The sequence below is a fragment of the Lissotriton helveticus genome, chromosome 1_2, assembly GCF_964261635.1.
Source record: "Lissotriton helveticus chromosome 1_2, aLisHel1.1, whole genome shotgun sequence".
NCBI classification, from domain to species: Eukaryota; Metazoa; Chordata; class Amphibia; order Caudata; family Salamandridae; genus Lissotriton; species Lissotriton helveticus.
In genome coordinates this window covers 133,283,643-133,303,690 of record NC_136058.1, presented here as the reverse complement: position 1 = coordinate 133,303,690, position 20,048 = coordinate 133,283,643, and the positions used below count along the sequence as shown (strand labels likewise).

The 20,048-nt window shown below is 48.3% G+C and overlaps 1 protein-coding gene across 5 annotated transcripts in view; it reads right to left on the bottom strand.

Moving 5' to 3' along the window:
• FYB2 (FYN binding protein 2) overlaps positions 1-20,048 on the bottom strand; it is a 571,085-nt gene that overhangs the window by 172,630 nt on the left and 378,407 nt on the right. The window lies entirely within an intron of this gene.

The following is a 20,048-nucleotide window of genomic DNA, read 5'->3' as shown; positions in this document are numbered from 1 at the left end:
CAATGTGCTTTTTTTACTACAATGGGGTGACGTGTCTGTAAATATGTAAATTGTCAGTTGAGTGTACATATGCACGTCTTTTTCCCAGAAAATGAAAACAAATTACACAAATCAGTCCTCTGATAAAACACCATATTTGAAAAACATAACTAGAAAAAGAATGTTCAAATTCAACAGGCAGATGTTATCTTCTCCAATATGATCAATATGATAAATTATGCATGGCTGACCTAACTGACTCTGTAGGCCAAAATGAGAAAATAATGTAATCGTATATATCCGGAAGTACAACTGAATGAAACAAGAGAAATCTCTCCAAAAGTCTTTGCTCCAAGATGGCAGATTACCTTGATTAAACCTTCTGTTTCTCTTAACATTCTTAACGTTGTTCGGCATTGAAAGGCTGATTTAGTTCAAAGCATCAGAACTCTGCACGGTATTTATTAATCATCTAAATATTAACAATCACGGCAAGTATTTACTATTATGAAATGAGACATTTGATAAGTAACGCTGGATAAGGGAGGTTAAGGTTTAACTTCTATTAGCATTTTTATCGAGGTTCAGAATTTTTGAACAGAATATTTTAGGATAACTACTGAAGAAAAAATGAACATATATATGTAAATTTACTAAAGAAAAGAAAGAAGGACTAAAGAATGTAGTAACCTAAATTGGCAGGACTTGTGGGTTGCTGACATGGTCTGCCTTAATTCGTTGGCCATGGGTATGCACTTGTGTATTTTCACTTGACTCTAAAATAAAGAAACTGTCTCTTGGAATTCGTTGTGTGCCACTGTTTGTTCCTGCACTGATCGTGGTTGGGTAGGGGGTGGGGAGGGGGTGAGAGGTTTGAGATGTGTATATATATATATTCATATATAGGGAGAAAAAAAAATCACTGGACACAACAAAGTTTTAAGTGATGGTATAGTTGTGAATGGTAATATCTTACTTGACATAAAAAAACTCAAATTCACAGAAAAAAACTAATTTTAATAAGACTCTATAGTTAGGTGAAAATAGGAGTTAAAACATAATATTTAAAACTAAGACCTGCCCATTTAGGTTAAAAGTTGAAGTTGAAGTGAAGGGTTTTATATAGCGCTCGATCACCGTGTGGTTTCTTGGCGCTGAGGACAGAGGGGCCCAGGGAGGGAAAGGGGGGGTTGCTTAGGGTGAAAAGGCGCGGGAGAAGAGTAAGGTCTTAAGGGCTTTCCGGAAATCAAGGTAAACGGAAGTAGATCTGATGGAGAAGGGAAGGGCGTTCCAGAAGGGGGGAGCTAGGGTGGAGAACCTCTTGCCTCCAAATTTTTTCCTCCTGAAGCGGTGAGCGCATAGGAGGGTCTGGGAAGATGAGCGCATAGGAGGGTCTGGGAAGATGAGCCCAGGTCTCTGGTGGGGGCGTAAGCCTTAATTTTGGAGCTGACAAAGGCTGGGGCAGTACTAGCCAGAGCCAGAAAGATTGTGCAGCCCATCTTGAATAGAGATCGCTCAAGGATGGGCAGCCAGTGCAAGGTTTTTAGCAGCGGAGTGACGTGATGGAACTTGGGAAGTTTGTAGATCAGTCGAGCAGCCTGATTTTGAATAAGTTGTAGGCGTCGGAGTTCATTTGCTGGAACACCTACATACAGGCCGTTGCCATAGTCGAGGCGTGAGATGATCATGGCAAGGAGAATGATCTTGAGGGCAGGAAAAGTGAAAAAGCGGGAGATTTTTCCTATGGTCCGTAAAGTCAGGAAGCATGAAGAAATCACAGTGCTGATCTGGGAGCGCATAGTGAGGTCCTTGCTGTCTTTTATTCCTAGGGTTTTTACAGAAGTAGAAGGTGAAGGGGGGCCAAGGGAAAGGGGCCAGAAAGTAGGGTTCCAGGGACTGGGGGAACCACCTGTAAGTACCAGCTCGGTCTTGTCAGGGTTTAGTTTCAAATGATTGCCGTTCATCCAGTCACTAATAAAAATCATAATAGTTTGGAAATTAAGAATTAAGGCTGGGGAAGGAGAGAGGTTAAAGATGAGCTGGAGGTCATCGGCATAATTGAATACCGTGACCTCTATTTGCTGTAGTGCAGATATGAGGGGAAGAATGTAGAGGTTGAAGAGGAGAGGGGATAGAGAGGAACCATGGGGAACCCCGCAGTGGACAGAGTGGGTGGGAGCGGAAAAGCCCGCCAGTTGAACAGCCTGTGTACGATTCTCAAGGAAGGAGGTGAGCCAGGCCAAAGCGGGTCCTCGAATACCGGCGCCCCTGACACGGTCGAGAAAGATGGAATGGTCTAACGTGTCAAAGGCGGCGGACAGGACGAGAAGGATGAGCGCCTGAGGGGAGTTGGTGTCAGCACTTCCTCTGAGCTCATCCAGGACAGCGAGGACAACAGATTCCATGGAATGTGAGGGACAGAAGCCTGCCTGATGAGAGGCTAAGAAGTGACTCTCCTCGATAAAGGTGCTGAGGCAGGTGGTGACATGGCTCTCCAGAATCTTTCCCAGGAACGGGAGTAGGGAAATGGGACGAAAATCGGCAAGAGAGGTAGGATCAGCGCCTGGCTTTTTTAGTATGGGAATGACTTTGGCTGATTTAAACAGGTCAGGGACAGTTCCCTGAATGAGAGAATTGTTTAGAAGGGTTAATGGGGGCTCAGGACAAGTGGAGAAGATCTCACTCAGGATGTGGGCCGGGCAGCTATCAGAGGGGGACCCTGATTTAACTTTCCTGAGCAAAAAGAAGAAGTATTTATTTATTTATTTAGTAGTTTGTAGAGCGCACAGCTACCTCCAACGGAGGTGTCCCGGCGCTGAAGATATACCCTCACAAAGGGTCAGTGGGAAGATGCGGGGATTAGAAATTTAGACAAGGGAGAAAAGCAAGGTCTTGAGTTTTTTTCGGAATAGAGGCTCCGACGTCAAGAATCTTAGTTCTATGGGAAGTTGGTTCCACAGTTTGGCGGTGGTCACTGCAAAGCCTCTACCTCCCGTGCGGGCCAGGCGAAAGCGGGGGCAGAGCATGAGGCGGAGATGGTTGGATCTAAGGTTTCGGGAGGCTTGTGAGTGTTTAATTCTGAGGCACAGGTAAAGCGGGCCTCGATCATTCATCGCTCTAAAGGCCAGATTTAAGGCTTTAAATTGGATGCGGAGTCTTACTGGTAGCCAATGAAGTTTGATCAAATGGGGGGAGATAGAGTGGCGATAGGGGATATTGCAGATCAGCCTGGCCGCTGCGTTCTGGACTCTCTGAAGTTAGTTTATGAGATACGTCTGGGCACCTACGTATAGACTATTTGCATAATCCAAGTGAGCTGTGATGAGAGAGTGGACAACTGTTTTAAGAGAGTCTATTGGCAGGTATGGGATGATTTTTGTTATCATGCGTAGCTTTCCAAAGCACGCTGAGGTAACTTTATTAATTTGCGTCTTACAGGAGAGGGCAGTGTTAAATTGGAAGCCCAGATTACGGGCTGTTTGAACTGGGTCCGGGGGGGGGTTTAGCTCAGTCAGCCACCAGAGGGTGGAAGGTATGGGGGATTTTTGATTAAAAAATAGGACCTCAGTCTTGTCCGTATTAAGCTTTAAATTGTTAGCCGACATCCAAGAGGCAATATTCATCATGCATTGGCAAAAGTTATGAAATGATTTTTCGGAGTGGTCTTTGAAGGAGAACACCAGTTGGGTGTCGTCGGCGTAAAAGGTTGCTTTGACGCCCCATGATTCAATTATTTTTGCCAAAGGTTTTAAATATACATTGAATAAAAGCGGGCTGAGAGCAGAACCTTGCGGAACGTCCCAGATCAGTGGTTTCTTGGAAGAGAGGAAAGGGCCCAGCATCACCTGTTGGAACCTGTTAGTGAGGAAAGATTTGATCCAGGTGAGGGGAGTTCCGCTTATACCGACCTCTTGCAGACGAAACAGTAATATGTCATGGGAGATGAGTCGCCGAGTCCGTGTCTCCCAACCCGTTCCTTTCGAAAGGAACGGGTTGGGAGACACGGACTCGGCGACTTCGGAGATTACGATCCGTCTTCTTGGGGAGATTATTACCTGTGGTTCAGGTCTTTAAATAAGTCTTCGACCACAGCGCCTGTTTAAAATTTGCAGCTTTTACCCCCTTTTTATACTAGTTCTCTCTGTGCTACTCTAAAAGTTGATGAGGGATGACCTCCATCTTCTACTAGAGCAGTCCCACTGATTCACACCTGGCACAACATTGGAACTTGGCCCAATTTGTTATTTGTATTGACACATGTCCTCACGGTGTGGTCCTTTCGTGTCCGGATCATTAAGTCTCCTGCCCAGTGACGCCTATTGGCACTAAGGAAATTTTCATAATACGTCTCATCCATAAATTGGGAGATCTTGACGTTTTGGTATCTGGATTGAAACCAACAAGCCTTGGCAACATCAACCCACGCAAGATGACAAGATTGGCTTAGGTGCAGACCAGCAAGGTCTGAGGGCTCACCCTTTGGAGAGGAGCCAGATCACGTCTGGCGCAACCAGGAAAGCTCAAGAAACAAAGGATTGTCCTTCGTGGGGACCCACGAGCCAACGGAGTAGGGATTGCGAAGAAGCCTCGAGCTGCGGTGAAGAAAACGGGTCCACAGAACACTTGTGGAATGTAGGCCTCTCAGCTTCGGTGCAAAAGGTGCTCAGGGAAAGGGCAACTAATAGCCCAAAGCACAACTTCGGGAAGTAGGTGCAGTTGCAAAATTGTGTTGTGTCGTCTGTGGGTCTCATCTTTGCTGAGATCTCGACTCGATCTCGGAGAAGTCAGGAGGAACGTGTACTGTGTCACAGATTCTTCGGGATCTGGTGGGAGCCTCGAAAATGCAGACCGGCAAGATGCTCTCAGGTGCATGTTTGAACAGGGGGGGTCACTCCTTGACCCCAAGGGAAATTTCTCCTGTCTTCCAGTCGATATGGAATTTCGAAGGTCCAAGATTTTGTCTTTAGAGTTTTGTCCAGGGTAATCTAAAGTCCTAGGGACTGTGTTCCTATACTTATACAAAGTTTAGGGGTTGGACTAACTCTAGGGTCCCACCTATGGGGAGCGGGTGGTTACACCCCTTCCTCTTTGTCCAGTTTCATGCCAGAGTGCCCCAGCAACCGGTTTGAACTGGGAAATGCATGGAGCACCTTGTGTGCCCAGGCAGTGTCTCAAAAGCATACACTGAATGCAACCCACCATGCCCCAATACACTAAAGCTTGTCTGGGGAGGTGCTGGCAGCTCACTGGACAGGAAACCTATTGTCCAGGACTCCCCTGCCGGAGTTTCATCTAGCAGCAGGAGGTCAGACTCATGTCTGTGGCAGCAGCATCCATTTTGTGATGCTGAGGCTCTTTAAAACTATTACCGGGTATACCAGTGCGCACATGACTTCTCCCTCTAGAAGGGTGGACTGCTACCCCCGCCGCCAGAACTGGCGGGGGGGGGGGTAGTATTTTAAAGTGTTTGACACCAAACACGACATGCTTTGATAAAGCCAAACCAATGTTAGCATTAACCCCGAGGATTAAAATGCACATAAGAGTATATGGTATGGCCATACCACAGAACAGCTATAACAAAGGGATTCTGAAAGCTGCAGAGGGGCTCAGCTCATGCTAGGGCACCCTCTCACACAAAACCAAACACTCTGCCTTCAGGCTTATCGAGGCCTGCCATAGGAGTGACATATAGGTTAATAGGTGTCTGTTTTAAATGGTGGATATAGGTATACTATATCCCAAAAAGGGGTTTTTACACCACCTTACCCAGGCTACAAGTGCAGACCTGGGGTGCCATTTTGGAATGCTTTCCGGGGTGGCATAATACATGCTTCAGCCCCTGGTAGGCCTCTGGGGTACCTATGCCCTTGGTACCTAAGGTACCATATACTAGGGGCTCACAAGGTAGCTCAGTAACCAATCTGGTATGTACCTAGTGTACATGGAATCAATTTAGAGAGAGAACAGCTAGGCTGTGGTCCTGATTAGCAGGGCCACAGCCAGACTAAAGTCGAAAAACCAGTGAAACACAGCAAAAAGTGGGGGTAACCATAGGAAGTAGATCCTACTCTCCTACAATTACTATTTTAGAAAAGACACTTTAAGAAGTGGGCATTTCCATGTGCTTATGACTTTGTGCCCTGCCTGGTTTTGTGTTCACCGTCTGGTGTAGACTGACAGAAGAAGGGGATGTGCATTCTCTCTAGACAGTTACAAGCTGGGGTTGAGGTGTGTCCTGCCTTACCTGGTTGCCTTAGTCCTGTGATGAATAGACCTTGGCTGCATGTAGGGTGGTGCAAGGAGTTTCCAGTGCACCTGAATAGGCCAGGTCTGCATTTAGAGTGGTGGGAGTAGTTGAACCTGCATCTGAATAGGGATGTACCTGACTTTCACAATGCTGTCTCTGCCACCCTGTAGTGTGTCTGGGGCTTGGGATGGGAATGGTGGTGTGTACTTCTAAAAAGTGTTTGAAGTGCCATGAGAACAAATACTTGTGGAGTATAAGTTCAGGGACTGTGACCTCATATTTTTTAAGACACTGCATGGACTTGTACCAAGATGCTGCTGGCTCTACAACCTGCACCTTTGCAGGAAAAGCAGTTATGCTTCCAGGAGGAACTGCTATGGGACTTGGCTCATGGTGCTGACCTACCCAAAAAGACTCTGTGTGCTGGACTCCTGCCTGTCCTCCTGGTTTACATGTCTCCACTGCTCTCACAGGAGCTCAGCGTGTGGTGAACTGCTCCTGTTCATTCCCTGCTTGTACCACCCTCCTTTGCTTAGGACGAGCACATGGTGAGCCCTTCTTAGCATGTGCTGAGCACTTGGGCTGCTGAAATTGGAAACCACAGAAGCACAGGTGAAGCACTGCATTGTGCTTGTAGCTGGAGGGCGGGCGCTGATTTCCCCGCCTCTGCCAGCCAGCGCCTGGGGAGCACTGTGCACTTATTGAAGAAATGGGCCCCCGATCAGTGATCCGAGAGAGAGCTTGGGGCTCCTCTCAGCTGATTGCTGACTTCCTTTGGGTAGCTGAGGTATCGGTCCAAGTTGCGGCGCTGCCCCTCTTGCAGCTGCACCGTAGGGTCACAGGCAGCTACCCTTGTACTCTGGCACACGGCAGAGATCCAGCGAGGTCTCCCCGCTAGGAATTACAGCCAGTATGGCCAGCCACCTGCCTCGGGCACAAACTGAAAGTGGGACGGAGAACTCCACTGATGTCGTGGAGTGGGCAGAGCCGACCGCTCAAGGAAGATGTGCAGGTCAGTGGGCAGTTAACAGGTGCTCTTGGAGGCAGTCTGCATCCCCAGAGCAGTCGCACATTTGTGGGCTGTCCCGCTACAAAACATTAGTAAGCGGAGGTCCGAGAGGCCCTGGCGGACACTGGACATGCCAAAATGACGGCGAGGGCCGGAGCACACTGCAGAGAGAGAAGGGGCCTCAGCAGCAGCACCTCCCAGCTCCAGGCCTGCCCATTGCCAAACGGAGCCTCGCTGGCTCGGGTGAGCTGGGGAAGCAAAGGAAGGACCGCAGGAGTGTTCTTCAGCCCCTAGGCCAGGGCCAATGCAGCCCCCTTTTGTTTTGACCCTAAGACCCTTGTGCCTGCCAGATCGAAGATCCAAAGAGGGCCCCAGCCGTGGTGGTTGTGCTACACCCTACCACACTACAGAGCTGCACCGGAGGGGGTGGCAGTGGAGGCATTGGTCTCCATTTCCATCCGGACCCATTTTCGGGAACAGTGTAGGCCTGCGGACCCATTACACTGGTTAGCGCAAACCCTCAGGGACAGTGTGCCTGTGCCAGTGTGTTGATCTCCAAATGGGGTACCTTTCTGCAGTTTTCTTGCCCCGTGGAGTGCCTTGGTAATTCCTTCCATTTCCCTGCTCCCACAGAAACTGGTGGGGTGTTTCCTTACCAAAGGAGCATGAGCGGGTGAGCAGGGGAAGTAATTTGATGACAACCAAACTGGAAGCGTATATTATAAATGGTTAGTTTCCTAGAGGGGCGTGGCTAGCGACCGAGAGTGATGGCCGCAGTCTAGGTGTGCTCTGATCGACCCGTGGCATTATCGGAAGACGCAGCCCGCGATCTAACCTAATTCTTGCGGAGACGAAGCGTTGCGCTGCCTAACGCCCCTAAGAAGCTCCGGTGAGGGGTTAACGGATTGTGGACCCCGAGTGGAGGGAGTTGAGGTGCCCGAGAGACCTAAGGCCGGATCGCGCAAAATGGCAGCGCCGGAGTAGGACGGCGGTCGGGGACGCGATCGGCACCGTCTGATACCTGCTGGTATTTCACCTGACTGACCGCTCCTGCTTTCTCAGGTCACCAACGGCGGAGAGGCAGTGCTGCAGGGATTTGCCGAGCGCCTTCTGAGGGGTGCTCCGAAACGATGCGGAGGTGCAGAGGGGCCGGTCCCGGGGGACTTTCCAAATTTAGGCCCCGGCTTCAGGGCCTATCATCGGCAGACATTGGGAGAGACGTCCTGTGTGCCCGAGACTGGGGTGCTACGAGCCATCCCTCCCTCCCACCTTACACCACCTGGCCACAGCATACCTGCCTTGGAGGGAGCAGTGGCGCCCCGGAGAGCACAGGAGGAGCACGAGATTGGCTCCCGGTAAATGGTGGTGCTGGAGTGGGAAGTGCCAAGAGGTGCGAGGGGCGTCGCGTGGGACCGCCGTCCACTTTACTCGGCCTGACTCGCCAGATGCGGAGGGGTGACCCCGAGGGGTGACGAGGGACGGATCACGCACTTAACTGTGGAGCTGCTGTCGTTGAGGTGAGGGCTTTGGAGACTGTTGTGGAGCTGGAGCCTTTGGGTCTGGCCTCGTCCATTGGTGGACTTGAGGTGGAAGCAGGGACCAGGACTGATTTCTGGCCTGTTGGAGCTTGTCGCCCTGCGGCAGAGGTCCCTGGACTGTGATTGAAATGATGAGGGGACAGGTCGGAGGATAATTGGTAGGGGAGGCCCTGGTGTGGCTGTGCGTTTCTCCCCCCCCCCCCTGTGATCCTGCGAGACCATCTGCACCCTGCAGCTTCCATGGGCCATTACTGGGGAGCTGCCCTTAAAAACCACGATGGATGACCTCTATGCTGTGTGTTGAAGCGGTGAAGGGGACTTTGGCGCTCTTCCAGACTAAGGCGGGACTGGTGACGCTCTTGTGGAGCGAGGGAGCCAAGGTATATGGTTCTTTGCTGTTCGAACCCTTGTCCGGGGGCCCTCCCCTGCACGATCTTACTGTCTCCTGAACCAAACTGTCTGTCCCTCCTTCCCTGGACTGTAGCGCTCACTGAGGACGCCTCCTCTAGTCTCTGTCAGAGGCGCAGAGCTGAACTTTCCCTGAAGTATTCAGAACGAACTGCTCTGATCTGCCGGTGGGGGCGGATCACGACGGCGCCCGTTGGATATTGTTGGCGTGTTCTAGGGTGTCACCTGATCTCTAAAGCCTTATTGGTCAATAGAGCACTACGAGCAGCCCGGAATACATGCTGTCGCCCCTGAGGATCTACAGGATACCGTAGCAAGCTACAGTCATTATTGGCGCACGTGCTCCTGGTTGACCTTCTATGCCACCGAAGAGAATGGCTGCAGGGGGCAGAAATTCCAAGAGCGTCCCTCAGGCGCAATTGGCCAAATTCGCCTGGACCAAGGGAGGTGACAAAGGAGATTCACCGAGAATGAACAAGGACAACGCTGCGGTGTCACCATCCCCGATCAAGGAGCCCATGCTCCAGGACGTAATGGCGGCTATAGGAGGGATGCACACGTCAATGGACTCTGTCACAACTGAGGTCTCCCTGCTTCGTGCAGACTTCAAACAAATGAACGAAAAAGTGAAGGAACTAAAGGTGGTCACAGCGGCACTGCAGGAGGGCACCTCCGAACTACAACGACACGTGTCTGACTTGGAAAAGAAACAGATCTGCATGGCCCAGCAGTTAGATGATTACGAAGGAAGAGCCCGTAGAAACAACATACGAATCCTCGGAATTCTGGAAAAAACAGAGGGGCCCGCGGCGGACCTCTTTGTGGAAGAGCTGATCATGAAACATTTGAAACCGAAGGCTCTCTCAGCTTATTTCTCTATTGAACGAGCCCATAGAGTGCCGGGCGGTCGCCCTAACCCAGGGGTTCCACCCAGACCCCTGATTGTGAGAGTTTTTAATTTCCGAGATAGGGACAACATCTTACAGGCGTCCAGAGCGTGTCCCCTGCTGAGGATCGACAACTATGAGGTCACTTTCTTTCCCGACTTCACGGCTCGGGTTCAGGCACAGAGGCGCAGCTTCCAGGCTGTGAAGCGGGAGATGCGCAGCAGAGAAATCAAGCACGCTATGCTGTTCCCGGTCAAATTGAGAGTAGAAAGGGACGGTAAACCCTGTTTTTTTGACTCTCCAGAAACTGCCTGGGAGTGGCTGGAGGGGTGGACAAGGGTTGGTGACGAGAGAGGTACCCGCCGTGACAAGACGGACCGGAGGAGAGATGGATAGCCAGGCGACTCTGCAACTGAGACTGCGATGGAGAACAGTGGCCTGGACGAGTAGGAATGAGTGACATTTGTCATCGCTTGGAGGGTCCAGCCGTAATGACACTCGAAGGTAATGGGCAGGGGGAGGGGTTGAAGGGACAGACATGAGCTGACAGGGGGACATATTTTTCGAGGTGACGGAACCCAGTGTTCCAGTTATGTAACAGGTCAAATTAATGTTTTTACGAAGACATGTTATGATATTGTTCTAAGGGCTGTGTCTTATAATGCTAAGAACTGTTTTATTGAAGTCATTGTAGATGCTACGGGTCGGGTGGGCGCGCCTCACCTCTGCAAGTTTAGCACGGGTAGGGAATACATAGGCACTCTGCCATGTTTGGGGGTGGGCAGTTTGAGGTCCGCAGGCAGGGGAGCAGGGTGGGGGAGGGAGGGGAGTTGGAATGGGGTTTTTGAGACAAAACAATGTGATAATATTGACTGCTGTGATACTTTGCAAATGCAGATTATAGTGTTGGAGGGGGGGGAAGGACCGTTTACCCTTTGTTCAGAGTTTCAGTTCTGGGCTGCAATTCTAGGTTACGGGCATGCAGATGCGAGATACAGTGATGGGTTTTCTAGGATGTCTTGAAGATAATGAAAAACCAAAGGTGGTGATGGACGGAGCGTTGACAATACAAACACTCACCCCCAGTCAACTGAACTGGGTTTAATCCATCACCGTTCTTTAGCTCACTCCGCCACCCCAGTTCAGACATGGCCATATGCAAATCAGTCTGACCCTGTGCCTCATGGGAACAGTCCAGCCCAAACTGCCAAGCCATGTCTTCCCTGGACCGGAATCAAGCTTCCCAGGACCGGTTTCTGGCATTACAGCCGTCTTCAGCCTGGCTTGCTTGACTCCAGTGGCAAAGTGAGCAAGGGACTCACGTCTGAGCATACCCTGCCAACTTAGGGCGAATAAAGAAAATCCAAAGGTGGTGATGGACGGAGCGTTGACAATACAATCATCATCTGATTTGCATATGGCCATGTCTGAACTGGGGTGGCGGAGTGTGCTAAAGAACGGTGATGGATTAAACCCAGATCAGTTGACTGGGGGTGAGTGTTTGTATTGTCAACGCTCTGTCCATCATCACCTTTGGTTTTTCTCTGTCTTGAAGATAATGGCAGACAAGGTATTGGGTTACAGGATGACACATGATACCACCCCGGTCTCGGCCCCTGTCCCCTTTGACCCTGGTTACCTGGAATGTACGTTGCTCGGGGGATAAAATTAAGAGAGGGTTAGTGTTGCAATATGTACGCAGGGCAGCCCCGGCATTGGTGTTGCTTCAAGAGACGCATTTAGTAGGGTCGACATGCAAGGCTTTGGACCGGTGGGGATATGCGATGGCAGTGCATTCTGAATTTTCCTCTGGCTCCAGGGGGGTGGGTATTTTGGTACGTAAACGCTTTCCTGTGATAGTACAGCAGGTGTGGAAAGATACACAAGGACAGTTTGCAGCTATTTCCTGCTTGTGGGAAGGAAGGAGGTTCAATGTGGTATCAGTTTACATTTCGCCTGCCCTTCATTCAGTCGCCCTCCCCGCCCTCGGTGCTTTTTTATTAACGCTGCCGGAGGGAGAGCTTATACTAGGTGGTGATTTCAATGCGGTTCTCAACGAAGGACTTGACCGCCATCCCGGGAGGGGGACAGGGCTATGTAAATCATGGCTAGCTGGCTTTATAGAGGCCCTGGGTCTTACGGATGGGTGGAGGTTTAAACACCCCGGGGATCGAGGCTATACCTACTACTCTGGGGTACACAATAGTCTCTCACGAATTGATCACTTTTTTGTCTCTGCAGATAGCCTGCCCCATATAACTGAGGTAACGATAGGCCCGAGAGGCATCTCAGATCGCTCCCCGGTCTCCGTGGTCTATTCCTCCTATGTGAAAGCCCGGAGGCGTATTTTCCCGATTTCACCCCATTATTTACAAATTCCGCACATTATAAAAGAACTGGTCAAAACTACAAAGTGCTACTTCCAAGAAAATACCAATTCCGTCAGCTCGCCTGGGACCCTGTGGGAGGCCTACAAAGCAGTGCTTCGGGGCCAGGCGATAACCTCCACAACGGGTCATAGACGAACTGTGCAGGTGGAACTTGGAGTACTCGAGCACGACTTGGATGTCTTACAATCTAGTCATGATCTTGACCCTACTGAGGAGGCTGCGCGCCAGTTGCGCCTTAAGCAGGCTGAATTTATGGAATACCAGCGGAGGCAGGTCACACAGCGGCTTATGCGCACGCAACACATCATATATGAGGTTGGCGACAAAGCAGGGAGACTTCTGGCGTGGCTGGAGAAAAAAGATAGGGCCCAAAGGACGATAGCGCAGCTCTGCAATGCCGATGGTGGGGTAGCATCCGCCCCTATGGATATAGTAGACACTTTAGCCAATTATTACGAGGCGGTTTACACCCCAGCCGCCCATATGTCCTCTGAGGAGGCGCAGACTTACATTAAGGATATTCGAATGCCCTCCCTCTCGGACTCCGACGCCGAGCTGTTGCAGTTGGACTTTACGACAGATGAGGTCCTAAGTGCAATCCATTCTCTGCAGTCAGGCAAGGCCATGGAGCCGAATGGGGTTCCCATAGAACTCTACAAAGGTTTCTCTGATCTTACTGCTCCGCACTTGCTGCGAATGTTTGAAGACAGCCTGGCTAAAGGGAAATTGCACCGAGATCAGCGGACGGCTACGATCATAGCCGTACCAAAACCTGGCAAGCCTCCGGATGAATGTACATGATATTGTCCTATTCCTTTATTAAACGCGGAGGTGAAAATACTGGCCAAAATGATAGCCTTGCGATTGACCCCGCACTTAGAGACACTTATCCACCCGGATCAATCCGGATTTATGCCAAACAGGAGCACTGCTCCTTATTTAAGGCTTTGGACCAAAGTTCTGTGCCTGGGTGAAATTACTACATACGAGACCGCTTGCGCATGTTGTGGCCAATGGCCATATTTCCAGGGACTTCCGATTGGGCCGGGGCACGCGTCAAGGATGCCCCTTATCACCCCTGCTTTTCGCACTGATCTTGGAGCCGCTGGCAGCATGGATACGGTGGGACCCTATGATAAGGGGCCTCAGTTAGACCGAGTCCTGGGAGGACTGCATATCGTTATATGCCGATGATATCCTTCTTTATTTAACTCTCCCTAGGCGGTCACTCATAGTTCTTCTCAACATTTGTGAGATTTTCGGGTGAGCCTCAGGATACACAATTAACTGGTCTAAGTCAGTGCTGTATGTCCTTAAGGGGCCCCCACCGCGGCTTCCGGATGATTGCCCATTGGTGATCACTGATGGACCCTTTAAATATTTAGGGGTATGGGTGACGTCTAATCAGGTCTTTTTTCACCAAAATGTGTTGCCTCCACTGGAGCGATTCTGCACTGATGTGAGGCACTGGCACACCCTACCACTGACTCTCTTAGGAAAGGCGGCATTATTCAAAATGATGACCCTACCACGACTACTGTATTTCCTGGAAAACACTCCGTTCCTCGTGCCTCCAAAATACTTCACGTCCATAAACGCACTGGTTTCTGGTCTCCTCTGGGGGGACAAACCGGCGCGCATTTCCCGGCAAAAGTTGGTTAGGGGATGGTTCGATGGCGGTATAGCACTTCCTGATATCCAACTGTACTATTGGTCAGCCCAACTAAAGACCATAAACCATTGGCTCCATGCCCCGCAGACTGACCCAGCGTTTAAGGCGGATAGATACGACCTGGGGACGGAGGAGTGCTGGCAGCGCTCTATGATCACAGATGTGTGGGGGCTCTGCTGGGCCCTACGGCACACACAGTGAGGTTATGGTATCTGGCTTCTACTCGCCTTAAATGTAAAGACAGGATTACACAGATGACACCACTCTGGACGTCGCGACGCCTCGGCCAGGTCTGCAATAGTAAGGGATTTGAGGCCTGAGATCAGATATGCATATCGACAGCTAGAGACCTCTACGGGAGGGGGGCCATCCTCACATTCGACAAGTTAGCGGCCCAATTCAACCTGGCACAGTCGGAACGTTTCCGCTATTTACAGATTAGCTATGCTGATGTCGTGATTGTCTTACTAATGCCTCATTGAAATGTTTTGCTGTGTCCGCTATGCATCGCCTCTCTAATCTTATATTCATGATGTCTGTAATGAAAGCCTTGAAAATGGCGTTGTTTATTTGTTTTTTTATAACAATAAAATAGTTTCCCAAAAAAAAAATGGTTAGTTTCACTGCCATACTTATGACACAGGCTCAAGTGGCAACGCAAATGTGATTTATGTGTACAGCAATGGTGTTATGCTTAATGTGGGCATGATGTTTTGTAACATGTGCAACCTATAAGTGTTTGGTTGAGTGCACTAATTGTTAGGTGTATGACAATTGCCTTATGACAAAGTGTTTTTATGCTCTATGTGAGATCATGACAATTGCGTAGTTGGGATAGTGATTTATGTGATTATGGTCTAAAGTGTTCTATGTACAATACAAACGATATTTTTATATAACCTTGTGTGGAATTTCTTTGTGTGGTGTGCTAGTGTGCTGCTGGTGTGTGTGTGTGTGTGTGTGTGTGTATATTTGTGTTGCGCAGCTGCTCTGCCAAGCTACCAAGGAGGAGTAGGGGTTATCATAGGTGTGTAGATCCCTTACCCAGACTAAAGTGGTGGGTTCTGCCTGGCTTAGGTGCCTACCCTAGCCACCCAGTAACCCCATTTCTAACTCGTGGAATGAAATATACATACATTATGAGGGGTATCTTCTGAAAAACTTCACAACGGATTTACAGCAAATCACAAAGCAAACTTTCTGGATCATGTCTAATTTTCTGCCAAATTTGGTGTAATTCTGTTCAGGTGTTTTGGCTGTAGTTGGGTCTAAATTTCATAGGGAAACTTAGATGGGTAAAACTTGTTTTAGGACCTCCACCCTTGTTTTCAGCCCCACTAGACTGATCACCCAAAACTTTCCAATAAGAAGCTGAGGTTGATGAAATTTGTTTTGGAAAGGTTTGTGAAGATTCGTCAAATGACGCCAAAGTTATTAGTAAACTAAAAAATCTACTTCCTATGAAAACTTGTGTATGTGTAAATTAGGAGCAATTTTTTCCATAGACAAAGTGCTTTTTGTTTTGCTAATAATTTTGGTGGGGTTTGTCAACTCATGACAACATTTTCAAACCTAGTACATCAGTTTGTTAAACTGCTGTCTGGGAAGTTTCAGGGTGATTTATCAAGCGAGAAAAAGGGTGTGGGCAGAAAAAGGAGTGGTTCCAAAATGCCTTATCCCAATGCAATGTCAATTGGGATTTTGCTTTTTTGAACAGGACTATAGCCTGAACAGCTGAACAGATGTCTTTTTGTTAATTAGTGTAAATCTGCTCATTACTTTCAAAGAAATAAAGATTTGTATGTCTTCGCGTATTCACACACCAGGGATCCGCAGAGCCAAAAGCAAGGCACGGATTGGCTGGCCAAAACATGAAAGGAAAGGTGCAGCCATCAGTTTGTTTCTTGACTGGGTCCCCGGGGAGAAAACAAAAACACACATAAGGGGTCAGGGTAAAGGTATCCTGACCCCAAAGGACAAATGGAGGGTTCTCAGAGGGACCCCTCCAGGGCAATAAATTGGCCATATGTATATTTTTTGCTGATCCATAGATTTTTTTTCCTGATCCAATGATCCACTGTGGCGCTCAGTGCGAACCCCAGTGTAAATTTGCGATTGACCTGTGAAACAAAATGAAGAAAAAAAATACACCCACTCACACCAAACCCCTGCCGTGCTCAGGCACAGGCTGTGCTTACTGTGGGTTTAGGTGCATGCAGGATGTTGGTCGCACAAAACCATAGAAATTTAGCAGTTATAGTTATACTTATAGCTATACTTATCTGAGGAAACTATAACTTGTGCCATTACGTAACTTCAGGCCACGAGCTCTAGTTTCTTAATAGAAGTATAACTAGACGTGTAACTACAACTGCTGAATTTTTATGGTTTTGTGTTGGTAAAATGTGAACCTAACTATAACATCCCTATAACCTTTAGATAGATCTGTATATATCGATTGATGTGTAAATATACACACACATATCACACACATCTATAAGTATATATATATATATATATATATAAATAAAGAGATGAATATATATATATATATATAGATAGATATATATAGATAGATATAGATAGGTAGATGTATACATAGACAGACAGACATACATATGTAGATAGATAGGGCATAGGGACTGTAAGTGAGGTATAGACAGTCATTAGGTAGAGCCTAGACAGCGCATGCGCGGTCTGCAAGACCTGAAGTAATGACAATACGGAGTGTAATCCTGCCAGCTGCTTGCCATTGGTTCACTCCTGCATCACTCATCACTCCTATATCCTGGCTCCCTATTGCTTGGTGCTGGCGAAACTTCATTTCCGTTTTTAGCCCAGCAGCGCTGACCAACTAGTTTCATTATATTGTAGGTGCTGATGTGTTTTGTTTGGGGACTACTTATTTTTACCTTGGCGCCAGCTTAAGGGGCCGCCATGCACATAGGTTTTATGTACACGGGTGCCGTGCTTTTTTCCGGAACAAGGAAATGTCTTCCTGATCACATTTAACTTAAAACAAAGCTACTCCTCGAAGCAAACAATTATAAACGCTGTTTTTCTTTTTCTACCGAGGTTCCGGCCGACATGCATGCTTGCCATAAATTAAATAATCTCTCTATATCAACCCCCACCTCCTCCCGCACATTGCTACTGCTCCGACAGAGGAAATCCGATTGTATGTGGCCCTTTGCATTGGGAATCATGTCCTTAAAATACAATGTGAAAGGCTGTTAGAAATATTTACACTACCTGTTCGAACATTAAGCAATGTCGGCACACAAATGCCTTCCTTTTGCAGTGTTTATTTTTAAAATTGTAGACTGGTCCAGTGGAAAGGAGAGTGGCCTAGCGGTCTAAGCAGCAGGGTTACGGTTCCAGTCTCCGCGAAGGCATTGGTTCAAGTTCCACTGCTGCCAGTTATTTTTATTCTACTGCAATGATCTATCGAATTTTGATGATGTTTAGGACATTTTTATTTAAAAAATATTGAGACCTGGTCTCTTCATCAGGAAACTGCATTACAAAAACATTGCTATTATTGATAACAGTAGCAAATGCTCGTTTTAGGACTTGCTGCTTTCACTTTGCCCTTGCAAAACTGGTTCCTTGGCTTGTGGGCTGCAGGGTTCAGGTAATGCTATTTCTGCTATTATCGCAGGCTGTGCCAAAGTCCGTTTATTCGCAGAGGGTTTCCAGCTCCCATAGAACAATAAAGGGAGGGCATGCGGCGATGGCTGCTGCCCCCGGTTTTAGGCCTGTGCAGGCACTGGGATCCACGCACACCTCATGATATGGGTCACGGACGTGCAAGCTCCTTCTCGCTCTTCGGTCGGAGAAAACCGTAAATTATAAGTGTTGGCAAAACCTCTCCTTGTCTGCAGCACCGTAGTCTGAATAGAGTCAGCATGCATTTTAGGTCTCACCTTGGCAGCTCATGCGCTGAATGCGCTGTCTCAGCAAGACATAAAGTAATCTGTATTTTGGGTGAAACTCCATGTAATTTGTCATACCTTGTTTTTCTGTTGGCTGTTGATCCCATACGTAACTTCCATGTAGTCGGGAAGAAGTGGCACCTAACTACAGTTTTAGTCCACTTGCACTTGTTTTAATTAACAGCCGTGCCAGGGGGGCATTTATTTTGGGTACCGCCAAACTTGTTTAACTTGTTTGTTCTACATCGATCTTCTGGAAGGCAGGCTCTTTGTATCTGCGCACTGCCCTTTAATGAGCGCTGCACCGGTTTTGCTTTCCCTCTTGTGTTTGAGCACGCCGTGATATAGTCGAGGGCGCAGGATTGCAGTAAGGCTCAAATGCCAGCTCTTGGGGGCGGCTTGAAACGATAAGGTAGGGGCTGCTAGTTATTATGTCCAGTCCAGATTTTAATACAGTTCACAGGATTTCTCAGCTTTTACCCTTTGTTGAATTTTCATAAAGTAAGCTTAAGGGTAAATAGAGGGTTCCATCTCTCCCACTGCTGTCTACCAGTCCTTCCGCCGGCTCTGCCTGCGTCCAGGTTCACGCCGCTAGCTGTTTTCTCATTATTAAAGGTTGCCGCCATTCTTCGAGGTCGGCTGCAGGGTGCCGCTCGGCTAATTATGTCTCGTTAAGAATTCCGCAGGCTGTGCTTGTGTGTTGAGGCAGTGCCAGGTTTCCGCTTCCTGGCAGGTAGCGGTCATTCAATGTCCTTGCATGTGAAGCTTCTTGTGGGAGGGAGCGCAGAACGGAATCTGTGTCAATTGAACACAAATGCACTTGTGCCACATTTTACGTGCATTTCACACAGCATTACCGTTTTGACAAGGGGAACAAATACAGTCACTTATGCCATGCAGAGTGAAGAGCGGCAGGGGGCTTAGAATTTCTGTAAACCCTTTACGGCTGTACCCCTCAATATTCATGCTGTTTCACTTGGAATGTGGGATGGCATACATTCCAATAATTCCCCATGATTTTTGGCCCATTTAAAGTGCAAGATTTGGAAGCGTAAACTGTGGCGACCCATTGTGAACAAGTGCCGTCCTCTGTAAACAAACCATAAACATGTTTATAAAACATTAACCATTATCTGACACTTCTGGCTATCAAAACTACAACACTGGTGGGGACTAGAGAGAAGCCATAACATGACAGGCATTTGCAATGCAATAGGTCTCACATTTACCCAAGTTTCAGCAATTGACATTGCAAATTACAATGCCTTTTTTTTGTTTTTGTTTTTAAAACATAAATAAAAGGCACTGTCATTTACAATGCCAATAGCTTAAACTTGCGTAAACGCAAGACCTATTGCATTGCAAATGCTTTTTTTTGCATCTCATTTACCAGCCTGTGTAGCCGCAGTGCTGCCGCCATGGTGATAACATTACGTGGGCTGTATCAAATGGGCTGAGAGTGAGCCAAAGCCACAAAAACCACATACATCGCAGGAAGTGCTTTGCATGGCAGAGAGGCGAGCTGGGTCTATGAATTTGGTTTACATACGAATGGAAGTAAACTGCTCATTACGTTGTTTCAGTGTTATGTGCTGTAATAACCAGGGGCACTGGAATTATGCACACGGAAGGCAAGTTTGGAGCACTATTTACCAAATTAACAGACAGGACTCACACAACGGTGGCGCTTCTATGTATTAGCTGCGCCATGCGTGGTTTAACTGTATCTGCCCCTACACACAGCATTTGCGGGTCACCAGCAATGGTGGCCACGTCTATGTTTTCCTGTATGCCAGGGTTTAAACCCCTTCCTCAACCTCAGCAGTCACGGGACTCTGGCAATGGTGGCTGGTTCTATATATTACCAGTGCGCCATGCGCGCTTTAACTGTGGCTACCCCTCCTTACCCCAGCACTCGCAGGGATGAGTGGAGTAAACGACATCTGCAGACGCTGGACACCAGGACAGATTTTACAGATG